General features: G+C 50.1%; 1 protein-coding gene across 1 annotated transcript in view; it reads left to right on the top strand.

Moving 5' to 3' along the window:
• Positions 1-21,898: 21,898 nt before the first annotated feature.
• LOC410866 (LIM domain only protein 3) overlaps positions 21,899-24,588 on the top strand; it is a 65,259-nt gene continuing 62,569 nt past the window's right edge. The window contains exon 1 of the mRNA XM_394342.7: positions 21,899-22,297. The gene's annotated coding sequence lies outside the window, so the exon portion shown is untranslated. The remainder of the gene's footprint in view (positions 22,298-24,588) is intronic.

The raw sequence follows: 24,588 nt of genomic DNA, 5'->3' as shown, positions 1-24,588 counted from the left end.
GGGAGTCGGCCAAGGATGATTGATCGATGCTCTTCGGATTTTTCGTGGTTATTAAACGGATTAAGAATTCCTTTTTTCTTTTTTTTTTTTCTTCCTCCCAGACTTTTTTCCCCCCCCGGTCGAATCGCCGATTGCTTGGTGGAGTACATGTGCGCGAATATCAACGTTTCCGTTTCGTGTCGGAAGGGAGAAAAAGGATAGGTATTTAAAGTCGGGATGCTTCGTTAATTGAAATCTTTCGAGCGATCGACAGATTATTTTTTCCCCCTCCGCGGTTAACGAATCCTCGATACCAGACCCTCGATACCGTTTTCTTAACAGTTATATCGCATCGGCGTAAATAAATTTCTCCCGACCGCGTTTTCTTTTCTCAGTTTTTTCCAATTCTCGGATCGTTCGTTACTTCCAAGCAATCGATCGTAGTATCGTCGCTGTAGGGATTTTTTCTTTTTTTTCTTTTTTTCTAACTCCAGAAGAAAACGAGGGTAATAACCGGGTAAATGACGGGAGGAGGAGGGAGGAGGAGGGAGGAGGAGGAGGAGAGTGGAAAAATGGGCGCAGACGGAACGGAAATCGGAGGTACGGGTCGATTAGGTCGGTATAGGCCTCGGAGCGGCAGTGAACCGATCGAAAGGCTGTCGCGTAACAGCGGCGGCCGGGGTGGTGTGCTATGTCAGGTCCACGGAGTGAAGTAAAATGGACTTGAAGGGTTATGGCCAGCCATCCGTGGGCTTATGGGCTGATCGCGACCGATAGAATCAGCGTTCTGCCTCCGTGCTTTTGCTCATAATCACTTTTCGATTAATTAAATTTTACGCCCTCTGTCGTCGATAAACATTAAATTTAACGGGTCGCTCCTGCCACGCCGTTACTACTCGTTACGGTCTATAAGCTCGCTATACAGCCGCGCTCTCGGAACGCGTAACGCGCGTATACACAGGTATAAAAACTGATACGCGCAACGTTACCCTCGTTTTTTTTTTTTTCGGAACGCAGCGTCGTTTCTTTCTTTTTTCATTCCATTTTATTTTGTCCCCCCTTTCTCTTCGTTTTCCGTTACTCTTTTTCGTCCGGTGTCTAATCTACCTCTAATCTACCACGCTGTATCTCTCTCCCCGTATCGCGCGATATTTCGATCAGCACAAGAGGCGAGGCGGAAAGAAAGAAAGAAAGAATGGAAGGAAAGGAAGGAAGGACGCGCGATTCGATCGCGACGATGGAAAACGATGGAAACGACGACGGCCGAATCGCGCGGAGGAGGACGAGTGTTAATTGGATCGAGCGTCTGCAAGAATATCGGTTCAATTAAGAATGGTAAGTGGTCCCGTTAATTTGAATTCCTCCAAGGCTTCGGCCCGTTTCCTTTGGCCCGCGTCTCGCGCGCGCCCTCTCATAAATATGCGCTCGATAGTTAACCTTTTTCTCGTCGCTTTCGCCATTCATGAGCCCCTCTCGCCCCCCTCCCCTCCCCCTCCCGAGCTCGCGAAGAAATCGAGCGGATAAAAGGGGGAGCGGCCGATCGAATCGTTTTCCTCTTTATTTCTCCACCTCCTCGCTCCCCCTCACCCCCCACGCCTCCGCTGCTTTCCCGGTTCGACGGAGCCGACGAGACCAGCGAAATCATTGTACTCTCTCCGGCAAAATCAGGAGGAATACAGAGCCATTCTCGAGTCGCGGGGGAGGAGGTATTCGAGTGGGGTGGCGCGGGGCTAAATCTGGCGAAGGCGGTAATTAAATTAATTAGCCTTCTCGAGGATGCAAGGATACCGACCGACCGAGAAAGCCGGCGGAACGCTGGGACGGAGGAGGACAGCCAGCTCGCTTCTTTTTCCTTAAAACGGTCTTAATTATCAGGGAATTTTCCCCTCCTGCCTCCCGCCGCATTTCTCTTTCTCTCCCAGCTTTTCTTCCCCCGTTTCCACCCCATCCCTCCTCCTCCTCCTCCTCCTCCTCCTCGTCGCCTCGTCTCCACCCGCTCCATCCCCGTCCTCGTCTTTCCGCCACGTTTCGAATCGGTCCACCTCCGGTTGGCGCTCACACTTCCTGTCTCGGTCTTTCTTCCGGCTATTTATTAAGTTTTTACTTATGGCGGTGACTGCGCAACAATCGTCCCGACCCGGCCGCTGCCCGATCGGATTCGCGCGTCTCCACGGTCGGACGAAACTTTTACAGCCGGCCGCCATGGGACGGCTCACTTTCCATGAAAGAAGCAAAGCACTCAGAGTAATTAGAAGCGGAATTATATTCCGCCGCATCCTGTTTCAGTTTATAAACAAGGACTCTTAAATGAAGTTCCCTTAGGGAAGAGCGGGACGCTTTAATGCCCCAACGCCATGCGTTTCACGTGTTCCCGATCCACGCCTCTCCCTCCCTCTCTCTCTCTCTTTCTTCTTTTTTCTCTTCCTTCTTCTTCCCCGGACACTCGACCCCGTTCTACACTATCCCGCGTCGACTAATTCTCGGCATTCCATAACTTTGATTCCTTTCCTCCCCTCCACTCGTGATTCGAGGCCGTTCGATACCTATAATCTTCCCGTTCGATGAACAATTACCGACTCGGATCGTTTGTTTGCTCGTTTGTTTGTCGAAAAGATACACGGCTAATTATTTAAACGCTTGTGGGCATTAAAAGGACGAGCCGCGCCATTTCCCAAAGACGTATCCTATTAACTTTCTCTGTTATTAATTATTATTTTCCCGTCGTATCGATTGGCCGGCGCCGGATAATTGGACCCGTGGACCGTTAATAATGCCTCTCCCTCGTTGAGTTAATATTCATAAATTAGCGTTACAATAGAATTTGTTACGCGTACAACTACGAACCCTCGAGGGACGTTCCCGAAACGATTTCGAATTTTGGGGGCAACTTCGTACTCCGCACCATGCATATTATTGCAAACGTATTCGCGACAACCACGATTCACGATTCTCTCAAGATTTCTTACGTGTCTTTGATGTTTAGAACGATCCAGCGTCATTAACGATGTCGCGAATTCGCTTCTCCATCCGACGAAACGTATCGCGGCGATGCGTGCGCGAATGGTTAATCGTTGGGGAGGAAATACAGTCGCCGTTTCTTCGCAAACGGCATCGATCTCTCCGCGCGTTATCGAACACGCGTGCGAGTTGAACGATCCCCGGGGAGCACGATACGCTCGATACGCCAGTGCCGGTTTCGCCTCGCGACTGCGAAATTAGCGGGAAGCCCCTCCAACTTCCAACTTCCTAAGCTCGATCCAACTTCTCTCGATCGTCGATTCCCATTCCGCTTCCTTCGCGTTTCTTCCTCGCCTTCTTCGTTCGAACCATACCGCCCCCTCCTTCTCCCTCCAACCACTCCCGCTCCGAGAGTGGGACACGCGTCTCAGTTTTTAACGATTATTGCGTCCCTGGGTCCCAGGTAGAAGCCAGACATTAGAGCCTGCGGTCTCCCTTCCGCGCATTTGCATATCTTTCCACCCGTTAGGAATTGCCTACTGGCTGGCTTTCGCCCTAACCTAACGCTGTATCTACTGGCACGGACGTACTCCAACTTTTAAGCCCTTCTCCCCCTCCCCTCCGTTCCCTCGCCTCCCCTCCGTTCCCTCGCCTCCCCTCTCTCTCTCTCTCTCTCTCCTCCTTTCTCCGCAGATCGCGTTCTCCTTCACGCGCGCGCCACCCGCGCTTGTAATTTCTCTCTTCCTACGCCCCCCTCGCCCGCGCTCCCCTCTTCCTTTAATGGCACTCGGTTTTCGAGTGCTTTAATTAACGTTTTGTCAGCCGCTTCTTTAATTAGGCCGCTTTTTTTCTTTCTTTTTTTTTTTTCAAAAGGAAAAAATCAGTCACCAGAGCCGGGTGGCGCGACTACTACGGCTGCTACTCCACGGAACCGTGTATATCCTCTTCCTCGCGAGAAGGAAGGTGTCGTCGCTCTGCGCGATGGACAAAGATCGTCGAGATCGGGAGAAATGTTTCTTAATTATAAGATCCGTCGTTAAATACATTAAATTCGTTAATAAACAAAGTTGTATATTTTTAGAGTGGCAATTTCGTTTCGTTTCAATTCAGAAAAGTGTTTAAAAAAAGAAAGAGGAAAAAGAAACGAAACCGTCCAGTAAAGTAAGATCCCTCTATCCACGCCCTAGATCATTTCCTTGGAATCGGCGTTCACCCGGAGGAACGATTTCGCGGGGAACGATGCTCACGCGCCATTAAATTTTCACGCCCGCGATCGTCGAAATTCGCGAATACCGTCGTGCTTTCTCCTTATCGTGGAAGCGTAGTAGGTTCATAACCTTCCCCGTATCGAGCGCGGTGTGGTTTACACGTTATTTAGCCGTCTACCGAGATTCCCACCGCGAAACTGTTGTCGGCGATCGACGCACGAGAACGAAACGTTCGCCGTTCTCCGTTCACCGTTCGCGTCGATGTTATCACGCGAAGGCGTGTGAACGCGTTTTTTCCCTTCCCGATTAACCTTCGCGGACGAGGCTTCTTTTCGGCAGCCGAGAACGAACGGAGGAGGAGACTGGTTGAGCAGCGGCGGAACACGGTCAATAGTTGCGCGGCCGTCGTCGCGGAACCCCCTGTACACAGATAATATCTGTATTTCATTAACATTATTCTCAGAGCCCCGTCTCCGCGAGGTAAACGTTTCCACTTCCATCCGCCGTACCTATTCCGATTGTGCGTCGAGAGGACGACGCACCCTTCTTCCATCTCTCTCTCTCTCTCTCGCTCCCTCCTCCGAAAAGGGATCTCGTCACGGCTATAGCCCCGTAATTAGAAACTGATTGCGCGAAAATTTCGCCTAAGAATGGACGGAGGAAGGAGAATTTAGCTTTCTTCTCCCTTATTCCTTTTCGTCCTTTGTTCGTTTCCCAGAGGCAGAGATCGACAAGCGGAGAGGTCGAAATTCGACTGAGCCCCTCGTTTGTGGATATATATATATAGTTAAGAGATACGATGGTGAATACAAAACGCGAATACGAACGACACGTTGTTTGAGAATCGAAGGCGAAAATTGGCGGAGGATGGACGATGGAGCAGGGATTCGCGGCGGTGTGCCGTGAGCAAATCCCGGGGAGCAAGGTTGGAAGGGGGAGGGGAGAGGGGGCCATAGTTTACCTGGGATCGTTACGGAGCAGAGAGCCGCGGAATTCAATAGCAACAAACTCCGGCCGCGGATATTATTCGGCAGTAAAATTTTATTTCGCCAGCATTTATTGGCCAGCGTTCGCAAAGCCGGACCTCTCTCTCTCTCCCTACGCCCCCGTTTATTTGATAACGACAAATTATTGTTACGAGAAAAAACGGCGCCCCCTTCGAGCCCTGCCCCGCTCCTGCTCCCCGCCCTTGCTCTCTGCAACGAGCAACACGGCAACAACACGGCTGCACCACCGACGCACACGCGGAAAGAGAGGGTTGAAGGCGAGAGGAGGGAGTAGGGAGGGGGGAGGTCGGCTTTGGGCCTGAGCCTCCGACCGGCTATCGGCCGACGCGTCCGAACGCTAATCTCTCGATATTTTAGCGGATTTATATTTTCACCGGTTGCACTGCCGCGGCTCGATCCCCCGAGATATCTAAGCGGGGGGAGAACGTACGACAGGCATATCATTCCTCCTTCGACCTCCATCCTCCTCCTCCTCCTCCTCCTCCGTTCTCATCGTCGTCGCGATATCTTTTCTCTCCGTTTCATCCGCTGTATCGAGTACTCGCTCGAACGAAAAAAAAAAGAAAGAAAAAGAAAAAAAGAAAAGGGAAGAAAGAAGCGGAGATTACCAGAGGGAGGAATATCGTCGTAAATACCATCGGACGTATTCCGGGGGAGGGGAGTGGCTGGTTTTTCTTTTTTTCCCCCTCTCTGTTTTCTCTCTTTTCGAGACGAGGAAACGACGTAATATCAAGCCTCGCAATAATACGTCTCGGTCAACTCCATTATCGAGCGGGCCGGGGCGTGTATGCAGCATCGTCCCGCGATACCAGCGGGATAATCACTGGAAGCGGATAGATTGTCGCGCGATATTTTTCCAATTCGCGGCAGGGATTTCACGTGTCAAAAAATGGACGGCGTGTGTATTTCGCTCTCGTGTTTATCGGGGGGGGAGGAAAGACGGGGCGGAGGTCGATGGGCGCGTGGGTATACGCGGATGTGGGGGCAGGAGGAGGGAGGGCGTTAAGTTGTTTCGCGTTATGGTCGTGTTATGGGACATTGGATGGGCGCGATACGGCGGAGGGAAAGGGACCCTGTTGGTGTACCCTGTTGGTACACGCTCGCGCGTACACAGCCGCCGAGGATATATCCTGGCTGCCGATCCTACTCCTGCCGCACCTGATCCTGGTCGGCTAAATTGATGATATAATCCGCCATAACTCAGGATTACCTCGGAGGCGGGAGTATACGCGTCGGTACACGCGGAGGAATCGCTCACCTTTCGGCTCGCACCGCGAATATCGAGCATTCGCGACTCGCCTGCCTCTAATCCATCGCGCTCTTTCCCGTTACCTCCTCCTCCTCCTCCTCCCTTCCTTCTAGTCTAGTTCGATCACCAACAAGCTACGCTTTTATCATCCTTTATATTTTACGAGAGGGCGCTACACCATCTTCCCCGATCAACCCCCTTCCTCCGATCGAAATATTCTCACGGCAGATTTCCATTTTCGCCCAGGTTGAACGCGTCGAACAAAGTCGATCTTATCCGAGAGACGCTTCCCCGTCCCCGCTTTATATAAAGTTAATCCCGTGGATGTTCCGGATGCGTCGCGTCCCCCTCCGTCTCGCGACAACGTTCCCCCTTGGAGGGAAGGAAGAAAAGGAACGAGGGAGCGCAGCCGGTGTCCTCCAACGTTGTCCAACTTGGCTTTTTGGTTCCCCTCCCCTCCCGTTTCGTGCCTCCGCGATTGTACGTCGCTATCTCGCGCGGAGGATCATTGCACCCCTGCGAGCCTCTTAGGTACAGTAAATGGCTGCACGGAAGAGGGGTTGAATCCATGCCAACTCGCAGCCGCGGTGGTGTTTGCCTCTTGCTGCCCGCCCCGTTCTCTCGACCGCATCGCTTTCCACCTCGATCGCAAAAACCCCGCGCTCTCTTTCTTCGTTAACGCGCGACTCCATCGACTTTGATCGACTCGCTCGTCTCCTTCTTCTCTCACGATACCCGAGAGAGTTGAGGATGAGGAAAGGAAAAGAGAAGAAAGAGAGGAGAAGAGGAAGAAAGGGCTCGTCAAGAGTTTCTGTTCGAGCAACGTTTATGTAGCGGAGGCGCGTTGGCGAGGCCTCATTAGCTCCTTGGACCGCAACTTCCGGCGTCCTTCGACGATGGCGACGGATGGAAAGGAGAGGAGTTCCTTTCGCCCCGCCACGTTCTTCGTGATCTCTTCGGGATCACCGTTCGCGTTTCTCGTTACTCGTCCCGGTCCGCGTTATTTAACGACCGACGGACAACTTGTAACGAGTTGTCCCGACGTACGAACTAGTAACTAGATTTCAATAATCATCTCCGGATTTCCGATCCGACGAGGCGCAATTAACGCCACGACGATATCGTCGATAATTAAAGAAAGGAGGAGGAGGAGAGAGAGAGAGAGAAAAAACGAGAGAGGTAAAAAGTAAAAAAAGAAAAAATAAATAAAAAAGTAAACAACGGGAATCTCTCGGACGTATGGCACGGACGCTTAAGTCCTGCCATAAATATCGCTCGTTTGCCGGTGGCGCCAAGCATGAAGCACGGCCAGAAAAAATCCGTTCCTCAAACACGCGAAATATCGAAATTTACAGCCTTACGTAGAGGATAGTGGAACGAGGGGAGGAGAAGCGGCTTTATGCAGATTTGTAGAGAATTTGCCTGCGGCTTCGAACGCGTAGAATTAACGAATTTTGAAATATTTTTGTTTGCGGCTCCCTTTATCATCGCGCTCGTCCCTTCGAGCCTCGCTCCGATTTTCTTCTAAATTTTCATCGGCGAGATGATTCATTCGTGAGGCATTAACCGCCGTTTGCGAGCGTCGCGGCCTCTTATTCTTAGTTTTTACGACGATATTCGAGGCGCCGCGACACGATCTCGCACAATTGCGTTCCCGTTGTTCTCGAATGGGCTGCGTGGCGCGGCCTAGATAGACGAATCGAATACGGAACGAGCCCCGAAAGAAGCCTTCCTTTATGAGTCGCTGGCAAAGAGGCAATCGACCAGCGGATTCGACACGGTCGCCGAGCATTATCGCAATATTCGAGAAGATGCACCACCGTCCCGATCGAGTCCGTTTTCGCGGCTCATAAATTCTCTTTCTTCGTCGCCTTTCCTCGTCCGCTATCTTCGATTATCCCATCGGTATCGAGATATTTCGCGATCGACAAGTTATTCCCGCGTTATCGTGGAATATCAGTGCCCTTTGATCCGCGAAAAACAGGGATCGCCGATGGAATCGGTTTGGAATCGATTCGTTATCGATTGTCGTCGCACACCAATGTTAAGTTGGATCGTTAAATTCGATCGTTTTTATACGATAAATAGAAAGGATTGAAAGACTACTCTCATCTCGAAGAGTAAAGAGATTGATTAAAAAAAATACATTTCTTTTCACGAAGTTTTAAGGGGTTAAAATATCGGTTAAAGTAGGACGACAATAATTTCCTCTTGCTTATATAACGAAGGATGCGTATTACCATCGGTGGACGAAAAGCTGATGACAAAGTTGTTTCGATAACGTTTCTTCGGTCTCGAGGGAGGTTTGCTTTACGTTAAGGCTTCGGCAGTGACGCCACCGCTGGCACTCTTGCTCGGTATGTTAATTAACGGTATAAGCTTCCCAAGCCACGGGCCTGTAAGGAGCCCTTTATATAACTAATTAGCACCGTTGGTATTCGGACTATTTACTTCATTTGGCTCGGCTTAGGCACGAGGCTACATCCAGCTTTTATTTTCACCCCCTCTCGCCTCCTCACCCTCCCTTCTCGCGACTCGTCCCTTCCCACCGCTCCGTATAGTTCTTACTTTTTGCCTGCCTGGGAATAATTCGCGACGGCACTTTGATCCTCGTTACAGTCCTCGCAGACTTTTAACGCAGACGAAACGATGCTGCGCCAACTCTCTCGTCGCTATTTTCGTTGCAAACTTTTTTCCTCTTTTTTGTGTGTCAACGATCGAAGGAACGACGCGAGGAACCGAGAGTAAACAATCGTTGGAGAAATGATTACAAGAGCGCGATCTCTTCTCGAAATCAGTCTCAACCTCTTCTCGAATATAGCGTCGACGCCATATAAACGACACCATTTTCCAACTTATGAGTACGTAGTTTAACTCGCTGTTTGCCTATTACGTAACCTTATACGCGCGATATTTATCAACCGTACGTACGTTGAAGAAAATGCGCCCACCCCGTCGCTCTTATTTCTCGCGTTGGGCCGCGTTCCATCTTCGTCCCTTGCCCCGAGTTAGAAATTGCCGCGATAAAACGGCGCGTTATAAAAAAAAAAAGGAATATAACGAGGGGTCGAGCAGCTAAGAGCGGTTAAGAGCGATAAAAAGATTTCCGTCCTCGACCGAGACGATTCAGTTCCGACGTACTGAATCGACGTGGTGAATCGTGACGCGATCGTTAATACGTACGTATCGGGCAGGGAGCATCGATTCCGTCGGCCGGTCGCGCGTGACAATCGCGATTAGCCCTCTTAACTCGCCAGATCCTATCGTTCCAATTATATAGGATTATCCGGATCGATACTACTTTCCCACCACTTTTCTCCTCGTAAATACGTCCCATCGACGTTTTCCCTCCCGAAATCCGCCTCCTATCAGAAAATTACCACGTGTACCGCGCGTAACTGCGCGAGCCCCGTTCAAACCGTTTGTGGACATTGTTTAAACGGCACCGTTTATTTTTAGCCACGCGCGATATATATCTGGATCGTATCCACGGTGTTCCCGCAACCGTCCTCGCTCGACTACCGACGTATCGTCGTACGACGCGACACGCGACTGCGGGCTCGCCGAATAAACGCTTCGAAAATCTCCAATACGAAAACAATAACACGACGACGGAATCGAACGTGTTTCGAAACACGTACCGTTTCCAAGCGTAAAGGGCATACGCGTTATTAATCGCGTATCGTTTACGCGAAAGCGCGCGCGTGTGCCGATTGTTAATTACGCGTCCCAAAGGAATCAACGGAGGGGGGAGGGATGCCGCGTAATTAGCGAGTGGGGAAGAAGAGCGAAGGGGAGAGGGAGGAGAGAGAGAAAGAAGAAAGGGAATTTCTTTCGGCTGTTCCGCTTCCGGAATAGGAGGACAATAACGGACGACAAACAGACACGATTAACGACCAGCCTTTATTATCGTGGATACACGCGCGACGCGGCCAAGTTTCGAGGCTAGCGGCGTCTGCGGCGTCGCCTGCCGACGATGCTGTGCAAGATTTTTAATTAATCGATCGAGACGCCAGCGTCGGGGCTGCCGTCGTTTGCGGTGCGGCTGGTTCATTAGAGACTCTTAATTAACTTGCGGCGCTCACGCGACTTCGCACAATAGGATATATATATGTATATATCTACGTGTACATATATATATATATGTTTATATATATATTTATATATATATACGTATATATATAAGAATATATACAGGTATATATACCCGGTGCAAGCCATTCAATTACATGTTAATAATATACACGGAGCGGAGTTACAGTGGCTCGCTTTCACGCCGGAAACCCGGCGAATCGAATTCACTTTGCCCGTTAAAAGTGGTGCGTTCGGGATAATCTCGCAGACGGCCCCTTACCAAGCCAACTGTAGAAACAAAACGGCGAAACGTGGATCGATCGTTGGTTCGTTCGATCGATCGATCGGTCGATCTGTAATTGCGTTCTCCGCGACTCTCGAATCTTTCTTCGTCGACAATGGACCGCGACGTAATTGAGCGGGGTCGCGTTTCGTTACGATCAATTAATAATCAAGCACCGGCTCGTTGAGAAATTGGAACTCGGTGCACGGTCGGGGCACGGTACGTCGCACATGGTCATGAACAATAAGCCGCAATCGAGCACCAGGGAAATTTAATCGGTCTCACGTTTCACCGACGTCGTTACAACGACGATGGAAGGATAACACCCAGGGCGAGGATGTAAGGCTCGCGAGCAACGTAGCTGCTCTACAGCGAGTAGGTAGGATCGGAGCAGAGCGTGTCGTGGTTTGGTTGACGACGTCTCGGCGAGTGCGACTCGTATCTCGCGGGGAAAAATTCAATTACGGGAAACAGTGGCCGGGGAAAGGATAAAATCGGACCAACGAAGCACTTGAAAATGAATTCGCGTTCAATTAAAGCGCCTCGAACAATTTGCCAATGCGATCGCTCTCGTTATTTACCGAACGATAATTAACGATCGCGTCGTTAATCGTGTCTATTTGATTGCGTCTGCTGGAAGTGCGCGTGCACGCGTGTGCGCGCAAATTTATCAAAATGTCGGTGAACATTCACATCCAATAAAGGGATCCTCTAACGATCGACCACCGCGGACCGCCCACTCTTCCATCCTCGCGTCCCGAAACGAGATCTTTCCGTTTCCCGCGGATCGGTATATCCGCCGATTTTCTTTAACACCTTTAAAGGAAATTTTTCGCACCGCGAAAATCGAATCGAACGATCGATTTAAACGAAACGTAAAAGGTTTCGAGGTAGTTTCAAGTATTTAAAGTAAAAACGTGCTTGTTCGTCCGTTTTTATTCTATCTCGTATTATCGGAGTGAGGGGAAAAAAAACGGGATTCCCGTTTAATTAGCGCGCAATTACCGTGAGATTATTTATCGCGTGACAAGCGAAACGGAGATTATTAGAATCTTCTTTGAGAAATAGGGGTTCGAGGCGGGCAAGAACGATGCCAAGACTAGTGGAAGGTGGCAACATATGCTCAGACAGGCTTGCCGCGAACGCGACCCGTATATATTAGAGGACGACATCGGTGTTTTCCGGCGGGTTGGTTAACCGCACTCGTTAAACGCCCCATAACGCGCCGCCTCCGTCGACATCGGTCCGCGTTTTGTTTGTCGAATTGCAACTTATGCGCCCCTCTTACTCTACCCCCTTTATTTCCCCGCATTATCGTAATTTATCGTAATCTACGGTGTTCGCGATCTTTTTATTTGCCCGTATAAAATGAAATTCGAAATTTTGAACTTTATCGCGATTCGTTTCTTCCTCCCTTGGTTGGAAGGAAGAAACTTATCGGAGTTTCCAGCGTGCAAGGTCAAAAGATTGGGAAAATTGAAACGTTTCCTATCGAAGTATTAGCCGAATCAATGGGCGATTTACGAGGCGAGAGCAAGAAACGAACACGATACAAAGGGAGGGAGATGGAGAAGAGAAAGGCGGGCCGCGAAAGATCGATACGTCGAATCGGTTTGCTGGCGGCTGAGCGGCTCGAAAGACTAGCTCAACAGCTCATAAAAGGGCGCCCGCGGAAAATATATATCGACATTGAAAAGTTTGTCGAACAAGACCGGCGACATGTTGCCACGATAGCGCCATAACTTAACGCCGTCGTCGATATGGGAGACGACCGTTCCTCCTTCCGTCCCTTCCCTCTCCATTTTGTCCACATTTTAGCCTCGTCCCTTCGAAGCGCGTACCCGTACGCGATGGCAATGAACCTAAGGGCGCGCCATACTTTCAAACGATAGAAATATCGTTGCGTCGATTTACTCGAGGCCTCGACACCTACGCAAACGACGAACGAACGAAAAAGAAAACTTTCATTTCTCGCATACTGGATGGATCCAATGCAGAAGAGGAAACGATAAAAATTCGTAGTATCACCGATCCTCGCGATGAATCGTGCTTTCCAATTGTAAATTGTATCGATCTTCTTTTCAGTCGAAAGATTGAAAAGAAAGAGAGAAAGACTTTTCATCGCGACGATCGTTTCGACGCGGTGTAACAGGATATATACGTAACGTTTATATATATATATATATATATATATATATATATATATATATATATATATATATATTCAACGTCGAGATCCGACCAAGATTCCTAACCAGCTTACCCGTGGCTGGTCGGATCGAAGGGGTATAGAATTGAATCGAAGCCGCGTTCGAGTGGGAGGGAGGGAGCGCATCCACACCGACAAAGTCCATCGAAGACGACAAGCGAAGCGACGATCGGCTGAAACGAGTTCACCGTCGAGCATTCCATCTACCTACAGCCCTGGCAGCGGCTGTAGGCTGGGGTCGGTGCAATTAAGGGTATTAATTAGCGGGTACTTCATGCGCCCCTCTCCTCTCCCCCGACGGCCTGGCCTACCGCCGCCCCGTCCCCCTTTCCTCCGGACCCAACTCTCCCCGCGCGCTCTCCTCCACGTCGACCCACCCTCTCGCCCCTGCTGCACCCCTCCCCGTGCCGCTAAAGTGCACCGCACCGCGCCACTGACAGAGCAATACGGACAAGAGGTATATAGCTAATTACATGATTTTATAGCGGTGTCCGGGGGGAGGGAGGGAGAAAGGGAGGGAGGGGAGAGGGTCGAAAAGGGGTTGCGTCGGCACAGAAACGCTCAGAGACGCTTCGTGACGTCAGTGGCGAGCGGCGCAAGCCGAGCTTCCGGCAAGGGAGAGGAGGATCGTAGTCGAACGGGGGAGAAGGGTTGTTGCGGAATTTTTTTTTTATCTTTTCTATTTCTTTTTTTTTTTTGCTCCCTCCTGTCCTGTCTCTCGCAGATCTTCCCTTTTTCTTTCTTTCTTCCTTTCTTTCTTTTTTTTTTTTCATCCTCTCCCTTTTTATTTTTATGCTCGCCTCGACGACGCAGCGTCATCGACGCCGTGCACTTTGTCAATCGAAGCACGCGTTTGATTCTTTGGCAAGTTCTCTGATGTCGTTCCGGGGAAAAAAAAGGATACGCGTAGCGTTCCCGACATCGACGGGGACGGAATCATCGCTAATTACCCGCCATCATCCCCCTCCTCCTCCTCTCGTCGATCAAAACGATTCAATTCGTTGCGCGTGCACGCGCGTTTCCTTCCGTAATACGTAATAAAATTTGCTCGAAGGGAAGGAAAATTTCGGAGCGAACGAGTGGGAGAGAGAAGATCGCGAGATCGTTGTTCGATCGAACGAAAGGAAAAGAGAGAGAGAAAGAGAGACCAGTTTGGCCGGTGATCAGCGACGCGTCGATCCATCGGTATCCGGCGGATGAACCCCCCGTAAAACCCGCGATCAGGGCAGCGGGGAGCAGGACGGGATGGGTTAGAGATATTCATGTATTTAAATTTATTTATTGGCAGGATTTTTGCCCCGGCGAGGGTGTCGTCGGGAGGGGGAAGGGGAGGACTGGCCCGGACCGGCCTCCCTTCCTCCTCCCCCTTCCTTCCATCTTCCAGCCGGCTGTTAAACCTTTGCCGGGCTCGACAAGCCCTTCTGGGGTAATTTTCCCGCTTAAAGAGATCTCGGCCAATTACGCGGCCTGTCCGACGGCCGTTGAATTTTAATTGGAAAAGAAACGAGAGCAGGGACCCTGTTTGCCGCCTCTATCGGCGCATCCCGCCCAACACCCGTGGATTCGACGACGAATGCATGGGTGCATGGTGCGCGTTTGACGCCCCGATGGTCCGGTTTTGTTCTTGACGGCAGCCGGTGAGGAGAGGAGAGGAGAGGAGAGGAGTGCGTGGGGGAAACGGCGTGGCGCGCGATTCCACCACCGACGCTCCCTCCTCCACCGGTGTCCGTGGCAGGTTTCTCCTTGGTTACCCGGGGAATTCGAAATGAGAGGATTTCACGGGGTTAGCCCGCGGCCAGGAGCGCGCGCCCATTAAGTCTCGCGATTAATCGCGACCTGCTGAATCTCTTACGCAAATCACGGTATTAGCTATTCAGAGTTATCGGCCCGACCGTCCGTTCCTTCATTTTTCCCCTATCCTTCCCTGCTTCTAAATCATTCGATTAAGATAGAGATCATCCATTTTTTGGTTAACTCTCGAATTGAGGGAATGACGAGAAAATATTTATTTTTAATTTACGTGCGTTTGGATGGTTAACAATTTTTTGTCTCTTGCTTTCGAGTTCTTGTTCGTTGAAGAAGATGTACGTACTACTTCGAGGATGAGAGAGTAACTTGGATTGGATTTTATCTTTAACGTAACGATTTCGTACGATGGTTTAACGGTTCGATATTAATCGTAGGAGAGGAGGGAGGGTGTGGAGAGTGGGATTTGTATCGAAATCGAACGTTCGAAGGGTAGATAAACGTTGGGCTATTTTAAAGGATCGTTTTAAACTGGATTCCGTCGTGGCAAGGCACGGGTGCTGCCACGTCGCGGAGGAACAATAAACCATCTAGCCACCCCCTTACCACCCCCGTAATCAATTTCCTAAAGTATCCACATACGATCACGATCTTCCTTCACCGAGAGAAGCTCTTTCTTAGCTCTCTGTTTCATTCTCGTGAAAAAAAAAAAAAAAGGAAAAAACGTTATTACATTATCGCTGTACGTAAGTACGGACAAACATCTCTACAACCTCTCCCTATCTCTATATCTCGGCAAACTTTCGCATCCTCCCCGTTTTACACTCCTGTTTTTTACAACGTGCCAAAAAAAAATGAAAAAAAGAAGAGAATGTATAAATATTTCACGTCATGCTCCTTTCACATTTTATGAATTTTATTCCTCGCTTCGTTTCCTTTCCCCTCCTCCTCCTTCTCCTTCTCTCCGGGGAAAATAAAGGAATCGGGAATCGTAAGTATCGTGGTGGACGCATGCACGCGTCCCTATATTGCGAAACTTTGTGTCGAAACGCGTGAACGTGCGAGGAGTGCCGTCGATCGACCGTCCCGGGCTAATAAGTATCGAGAAACACGAAGTTTCAAGTAACTTTTAAGAAGTCTACCAACGAGAGGAAAGAAAGGGAGGAGTGAGTGAGGGAGATGAAAGGGAGGGGGGGGGTCTCGGTTCCCAGGTTTCTCCAGGCGTCTCGATGGAACACGACGACGAGGTTTGAACGAACGAGGGTAGTCGGGGAGGGGATGGTGGCGGTACTTTATGAACGCGCTTCACATAAATTGTCGCAGCTCTTTAAGAAATTGGAAAAAGGCGCGAGATCCTTGGTGAAACAGCTTGCGTCGAGAGTGGCTTGAGAACTTTTTGAACTACCGGTGTAGGACACCGAGCGGAAAGGGGCGAGGGACGAGGAATGGAGGGGACTTTCGCTCGCGCGAACGAAAGCGTGGACGAGGGTGTCGTGGTGTGCGTGGCCGAGCCCTTCCGAGAACAACGTCTATGAGGCAGAAAAGAGGGGGAGAAGACGACGGAATAAAAGGTGGCTGCCGTGGATTTTACGTAATAGCGCGAGCGTATATCTCGCGCGAGGTGCTCAGCTTTCTTTCTTTCTTTCGAGACCACCTTGCTTGCATCTGTCGTTTACCGATTATGCAATCTCGCGAATCTGTTTCCGTGTTCTTGACAAATTAAACGATGGAGGGGAGACGAGGAAAATAAAACGGCGTTTTATTTTTAATAAAAATAACCGTGTTATATAAAGTCTCGAAAACGGATCGCTCGGGAACTTGGCGGAAATGTCAGAACCGATACGAACTCCGCTTTTATCGATGCTCGTCCAGAGAAGGATAATAATTCGAGCGTACAGGAGGGAGGGATGGGAGCGAAAAATAAAAAAAGAAAAAAAAAAGAAAAAAAAAGAAGGAGAAGGAGAAGAGGAACAGAAGCGTGGCGGGTCGTCGAGGCGCAAAGGAAAATCGATGCGTACCTGTGGGACACATTTTCCAAGCAGGTAATCTTCGCCGGCGGACGGGGATATTACATTTGAATAAACGTCGGCGTCGATAACCGCGACAGATCGCAAATACGGTATCGATCTACGCGAACCGCCTCGCGTAGTAAATATCCCATGGGGAATGTTTGCTAATATCGATCATATTCTCATTAATAGTATACAGGTTTGGAGGAAGTAGCGGCAGGGAATAGGTGGAGGCCCGCCTCCCACTTATCGTGCGCGAGACTTGGACTTGGAGCTACCTTTCCTCCGCTCGTCCCTCCTCAGCCTCGATCGAGGCGATACGCGAACGTGGTCGCGCAATATCGTTATAAGCAGAAGGAGGAGGGAGGGGAAGGCGCGAAGGGTCGAGAAGGGAGAGACAAATATGCACACGTCGAAGGCAGACGCGAGCGTGAAAAGTTCACAAAACGGGCGCGAGAGCCCGGTGGTGCCTATGGGCTGGTGGGAGGGGGGAAAGGGTGGGGAACAAAAAGTTTGGGGACGCGGCGGGCATTTATCTCGGCGGACGATGATAAAGGGAAACAGAGGTTCGCGGCGTGTTGGAGCGAATAAAACGTAGTCGCGGGCTGCGTCGAATAATGCCTATCACGGAGAGTAAATCGGAATTTAGCCGAAATGCGAGGAAGCGAGTAAGCGAACGAACCGACGAACGAACCAACGAACGAACCGACCAACGAACGAACGAACGAACGAACGAACGAACGAACGAACGAACGTGCGACCATATCTCGTTGGGCCCACCCCCTGTGGCCACTCGCCGCGTCCGCCGGTGTTTACCGCAATTATTAAATGTAAACTCATATTTCGTAATTGCCAAATATTGGCGGTCCGATCGGTCGGTCGTGGCTCGATGCATCTCGCGAGGGGATGCTACTGCTCTCGCGCGTTTTCATCCCTTCTCGCATAACAATCCTTCCCGGCGTCCCTCCGAATGAATTAAACCTCGACGAATCGATAAATGGATTTGACGTACGCGGGTGCACTACGTATTTCCACTACGGATACACTTTGTCTTCCCTTTCTGCCTTTCGAGAAACCGCGCGTGCAATATTTCCAAACTCCTCCACCACGAGTTCTTTCTCTATATAGAGAAGACATTCTTTTTTTCTTCTTTTCAATAGAACTTCCATCGAATCTTTCTCCCCTTCGTTCGTTTTCGATTTTTAATTCGAAGGAAAAAAGAAGGAAACGAAAAGGAAGAGGAAAAAGAGAAATACGCGCGATACGACCCTCGGTTCGAAGAAGTTAATCGGATATGCGATTTTCGATAGGCAAACGGGCTTTGGGAGGGGGAGGGGAGGGAAAGGTCCGCCGCTGTTGACGAGGGTTGTCAACGGCGTGGCGTCAGCTTGTGTAACTATCGGTAATTAATCAGAATCATCCCCGTATATCGTGTCGGTCGGGTGCGGTGAAGGTAACGCGGGGTGGAGGGGGATGGAGGAGGAGGGAGGGAGTGGGAGGGAGGTCGGTTGACGGTGGCGATGCCATGTGGTGGTGGTGTTGGTTGCGAAAGGGTAGTTAACCAGTGACGTCACGCCCGTGGCGACATCTGGCCCGGCACTAACCACCGGACACTGCGCAACGTTCAACACTGGACATTACACTCTGGCCCTAATTCTGGATCAGGATCAAAATTACCCTTGCGCGATCGCGTCTAATCTCTCCGCGCCGGCAGCTGCTTCTAATTAATTCCGCGTTCGGCACGTTCTACGACCGTGCTCCTCTCTCTCTCTCTCTCTCTCTCTCTCTCGCTATCCCCTTTACCCTTTGAAACGATCGGGTCTTAACGAGCGATAAATTTTTTATTCCCGAACTGCGTGTATTTTAGAATAGCGAAATATACCGAGGAGGCGATATCAAATAATTTCCACGATTTTTTTTTACCGCGATTTCGTCCCTCCTTTTTCCTCTCCCATTCTCTTCCATTTTTTCCATCTTTTTTCGCCCCGCGTTTTTTATTCAACGCGAGCATGGAATCCGAATACGTTAAGGTCTAAACACGAACAGCGGCAGCCGAGGCTTGGAAAGCGAGCGAAACGCGAATAGTGTTTGGACGGCGATCCGGCGCGTAACGCCACGTTTCGAGCACGTTCCTCCATGCTCGTGGCTATCAATTGCGGCTAATCCTTTTCCACGATCACCGGGAAAACTCTTGTCCCTTTTCCCGTTGTTTCCACTCCTCCTCCGGCAGGAGAGAGAGCGTGTCCCGTTTCGCCGCTCGGCGAGCGGGCGAAAATTCGGCTCGTTAAATTTTCGCGTTCGCACGTGAATCTTGGCTCCTCCAGCGCTCTCGCACTAACGTGCGGTCGGGTAATTGGGCGGCGTTCACGGTCGGGTAATGGCGGGCCCGGTATCGCTTTAAAAGGGCGAAACGTAACCCCCTGGTGGACAGTTAAAGTCCGGCCGGACCCGGTGGAACCGGTCATGTATATTAGATACCCAATTCCAGCGGTAATCCAGCCATAAATATCTTTGAATTATATTTTCCACCGGGCTGGACACCATCACGAACGATTTGTTCTAAAAGGTGGTGGGGGGAGGAGGATCGGCGAGAGAGGGAGCGGCGGGGCGGAGGGACGAATGGTATGGAGGATGGGAGAGAAAGAGTGAGAGAGAGGGGCCGCCTCTATTTAGCCGTTAATCGCTCAATTAAACTGGATCGCTCGAATTAGCTTTTAATCCTGGACGCGTGGACTGAACGTTTAAAAAAATCGAAATGAAATTTTTTAGAAACGAGAGCGTCTACCTTTCTCTCTTTCTCTCTCTTACTTTTCCTAAAATATACCCTTTGTAAATGTTCTTCGAGTTTTAACAGTTTCTTTCGTTTCTTTGTTTTTTTTTTATTTTTTATTTTTTTCTACCAATGTTGGCGCCCGTATATCGAAAAACGCGTATCGCGAAGCCCACTTAAGCGCGGAAAGCTCTTCTAAAATAATAAACGCCGGATTTATTTATTTATTTATCTATCCGACCGACGAAAGCAGCGTTAATTTTCATAAAATCGTATTTCGGACGATAAATTCTCATCGATACGGTGGGCGGGAAGCGCCATATCGCGAATGGAATAGCCGATGCGTGGAAAAATAGCGTAGTACCGTAAATATTTAAAAATCGAACGGTATTTGTCAACCGGGTCTCGCGCTTAGTTTCAGAAAAATTCGCTCGATTCCGATTCTCTTTTTCTATCTCTTTGAAGGATGGAACCACGATGGAAGCATATATTTTCGTTACATCCGAGAGCTCTTCTTATTTTCTCCTCCTCAACTTTAGAATCGAAAGTCACCGTCGTCGAGATCTCGTTCATCTATTCCGTTTGCACGGATACTTACACCGATCCACGCGAATCGAAAAATAAATGGGGGATGGGGCGTATGCGCGCCATCCGTGTAAATCCGTCCTCTCTCCCTTGAACGAATCGAACGTCGGGCCTGATGTAAATGAATTCCGCTCTAATTGCAATTATGTGCCCGGCTAGTGCGCATAAATGTTGGCCGTTACGCGATATATGACACGTCACTCACGACCAACCCGTGCGTCATTGCGAATTTATGAAATAGCGATCGGTGCTGTGTCCCTCCCTCTCTCCTCCTCCTCCTCCATCTCCTCCCCCTCCCCCTTATCCACGCTAATCTTGCACAGGTCGTGTCATAATTGCAATCAATAGTCGGCGTCATAATATAATCCCGCCGACGACGATCTGGTTCCGAGACGACGGCCCATTACGTATTTACCGGTTCTCCTTCTCGTCGCGACGTTTCTGGATATATACGCCAGAAGAAAAAGAGGGAATCTTCGAGGAGTGGGATCGTTATCACGATTCGGCGACAGTCGTTATAACTTCACAAATAATTTTGCGACGCACGAGAAACGTTCTATTCGTTTTAGGGATGGAGGGGATGTTTGTAATCGGGCGATCGATGATAAATGACGACGTAACTCTCCAGCTTCTAGGTTAAATGCCATTCTCCAAGGGTAAATCATTAAAACCGTTGGTGCGCGTGCAATCAGCAAGCATAGCGTGTAAATACGTGATGAAGGATCCCAACCCAACTGCTCCCCCCTTCCATCGGTCGCGTGCTCTTCCCTAAAATCACACCCATCCTCCTAACCGATTCGCTGGTTTCGAGCTAGACCGACCGATTTATTTATCGGCCGGCCGTGATTAGACTTTCGCTTCCACCACGGTTAGATACGGCGATCTCGTCAAACATTGACCGAACCGACCGATTTGTTAACCGATGGCGACGTTGGAAACGTCGAGGGAAGGGGAGGGGAGGAACGCTCGCCTCGCTCTCTTCTTTTCGTTCGCGTTAATGCGAAAATAACTTCCACCTGTTGCTACAAAAGAAAAATACGTTGCGTCGATCGATAACGATGCTTGGCTCGTGCGCGCCAAGAAATTTATTCCCCGCGCGGAGGAATAAATGCGAGAATTCGCGAATCGGGACAAAGGGAGACGCGATACGATTTCGAAGAGACGAGGAGAAAAATTATACGACGAGGGAGAAGAGAAAAAAAAAGAAGAAAGGAAAGAAGATCTCCGTTGAACGAGACCGTTACGTACGAATTCAGCTTCGTCGAATCCTCGCCCTCTCGTTAAAATTCAAGACGGCTCGAGTCGACCGATATCAACCCCTTCCCCCTTCCTTCCTCCCCCCGTAACGCCGCCGCGCAAAAGTTCGCCTCGTTCGTTAAAAAAAAAAAAAAAGAAGAAAAAGTTGGATGAATAATACCGCGACGGTGGCATTAACTCCTATCGGGCTGTGTCCTCCGCGAGAGGACGTTCGACGTCATTAGTTTTCCTTAATTAGCACGGCCACCCCCTGTGCCCCACCCGGCCCCCGCCTCGGCCGTGCACGGGTCTCCCCGGGATCGAAGAAGTGAGTTCGCGAGTTCTCGAAGCTCTGGGACGGGAGAGAGCGGGTTCTCACGCTCGTTAGAAGCTTAAGGAAAAAGCACGTTAGGGGTGGGATAGCGGAGGAACGTGGACACCCACGAAGACGTGCCCCTTTCGGGATGTCCTATCGTCACCCCGAGCTTATTCCGCCCCTTAAGTTCTGGCCACACCCGCAATCATGCGCAGTTTCCACCCATCGGCCAATGAAAGCTCGAGAGCTTGCAAGCTCTGGTGAGCGGCTTTCGAGCCGAGCCACTCCGACAAACACCACGTGCCACGCGGCCGAGTTGCACGTGCGTCCGCGGAGCTGTCGAGCTTTTGCGCGTCGTGGCCGCGAATCGAGCCTTCCAACCGAAACGTTTTCCATCCTGAACGCGTTCTATTCCCTCTTTCGCCTTTTTCCCTCCTTCTCCGTTCGCCCCTTTATTCTCATCATCGTATATACATATATATATATATATATACATATATATAGATATATATATCGTTTCGTCTCGAATGCCGAAGAGAAAAATTGTCCGGGCGAGGAATCAGAGGAAGAGGTACTTTTTGGCCTGGAAAAGATCGACAGATTGAGAGGCAAGAGCGTGGAGAGGGATCGAGAGGCAATCGAAAAATTCGGAGGGAATCGCCAAGAACGTAAGTAAGAAAATTGGTTAACTTTTACGATTAAGAGCGTAGGCGCAGGGATCGATCGAGGCTGGCCAATATGTTCAACAGTTGGTCTTTCTTTTATCTTTCGAAACTCGACTGTTCGTTCTTACGTCCACCCTCGTGGATTTCTAGCAGAAAACTCTATCTAGACAATCCTCCAAATCCTTCCACTTTGAAAAGACAGATTTAAAATTCTGGATAATATTTTTCCAACGTTAATATCTCCGATTAATATTCTTAATTTTCCAATTACGAGCAAAAATGAATATACATACGTACGTTATTTCCACTGTATCTTCTTTTAAAAAAAAATCATCTCTCGTCTATCAAAAGATATATATACATATATAATTAAAAAACAAAAAGATCAAAAGGAAACACGACGAAACAAATCTCGAAACGCGTAAGCGGGGAACGCTTAAAAAGAGGAAAAAGGAAGGCGTGGAACGCGCAGACGGCGGGCGTAAAAACAGGACGGAACGGCGCGTTTATCCGCTTATCCGCGGTAATTCTTTTCGCGGTACGTCCGTGGATGGTTGCGGAGGAATTCGCGATCCGTGGCCAGTAGGTGTGGCCATAGGTGTAACATATTTATGTTGTGAACCGGCCGAGTGCGGGCAATAAATAGCGAGCGCACGACCGGCCACAGGGCCATCGGGGGTGTGAGAGCGAGAGGGAGGGAGGGGGGAGGGGGAGGGCAGGTACGAAGCGTAGGGGTAGTCGAGGCGCGGGGTTAGAACGATTACGGTTTCCAAACCCCTGGTCGTTCGACCGAGTCACTGGCACCGCCATCGGCACCACCACCGTATCTACCCTCTCCCCCTCCTCTCCCCCTCCCTCATCCTATCACCATCTATCTTTCCCTCTTTCTTTCTCCCTGTCCCGTATCCCGCGTTTCGTATCCCTCTCGCCCTCCCCCTCTCGCTTATATCCCTCTGCCAACCCCTTCGCTCACCTACATCCCCCTCTTCCTCCCCGGAGGCTGTATACGCTGCTCCAACAATTCCTATTCGTTCGTTTTCCAGCCCGTATGTACGAAGGCACGCAATTTATTTAGGAATTCGTGTACCGAGCGAGCGATCGAGGAACAGTCTTTGTCCTTTCTTGGGATCTTCTCTTTCTGCAAGAGAGAGAGACATCGTTTCTTTGTTTGCATCGAGACAATTTAAATCTCGAAATGAATAAGAATCCAATTGGCGAATTTTCGGAAGGTTTGAACATGGTGCATGCATAGGCAGGAAGGGAGAAGGAAGGGAGGAGGAGGGGAGGAATACGCGTACGCGGGTATGCGGGCCATCTTAGGAAGCGAGCACCCCTTGGCATTCCAACGATCTCGACCGATGGAGAATCGAAGGATAGTAGGAACGCGGCGCCGAAACGGACGCGCGTGTGTCGGCTGTCCGGCAATCCTAATGATGCATATCTCTCCTCGGCCCGTTATGTCTTGAATGTCCCGACGATGCGATATCCGTATGCGGATCGGTATCGGTCCCAGGGGGAGAGGGGGGAGGTTGGAACAACGGGAGAAGCACGAAAGCTAGCCGGGAATCGGGGTGGTGTGTATGGTCGCAATGAGGTTGAGAGCTTGCGGCCGGATGCCAGTCTAACCATGTCTAACCGTGCGTTTACTTACTGGCAGGCTTGCCAGACGCTCGTACGCGTCACCAGCATCCGAGCAATGCGGCTCAAGAGTCCGCGTCGCCGCTCACGATGCGCTTCAAGATGCGGCATTGCCTCTCCCCGCGCCTCTGCGTTGCCTCCTTCGTCGTCTCGACTCGATCTCGTCGATGTGCAGCTAGCGGATGTTTCATCATACGGGGTAAACGTGACTTGGCGTATATAGAGGATGCTGACTGAGAGACGATAGACGTGGAAATGATTTCTCTAGACCTTCTCGATATTTCATTTTTCAGGATATTGGAATTCCGAGAAAGAAAAAAAAAAAAGATACGATCGAAATTAAAGAAGTATTCCTTGACGAGGGATTTTCTTGAATACGAAGAAAAGAGGGAGGAAAAAAATAAATCGGGGAAAAATCGAGTGTCGCCACTTCTTCACCTTTAAACGCTTCGCCACTCCTCCACTCACAGCGAAACGTTTCGTTCGATGGGGAACGAGAAAAACGAGAAGCGCGAATTCCCATTTAGCATACAAACGCGGTGGGAGGGGGGCGCACGCAAATGAATTTTTTAAGTGTCCTTTTCGCGAGAACACGCGCGCGTATTTCGACGCTTTGGCTGCGTTAACCCGGCGAGATTTCGAGGACGCGCGATGGG

The sequence above is a fragment of the Apis mellifera genome, linkage group LG2, assembly GCF_003254395.2.
Source record: "Apis mellifera strain DH4 linkage group LG2, Amel_HAv3.1, whole genome shotgun sequence".
In the NCBI taxonomy this organism is placed as follows: domain Eukaryota; kingdom Metazoa; phylum Arthropoda; class Insecta; order Hymenoptera; family Apidae; genus Apis; species Apis mellifera.
This window is presented reverse-complemented; position numbering and strand designations above follow the sequence as displayed.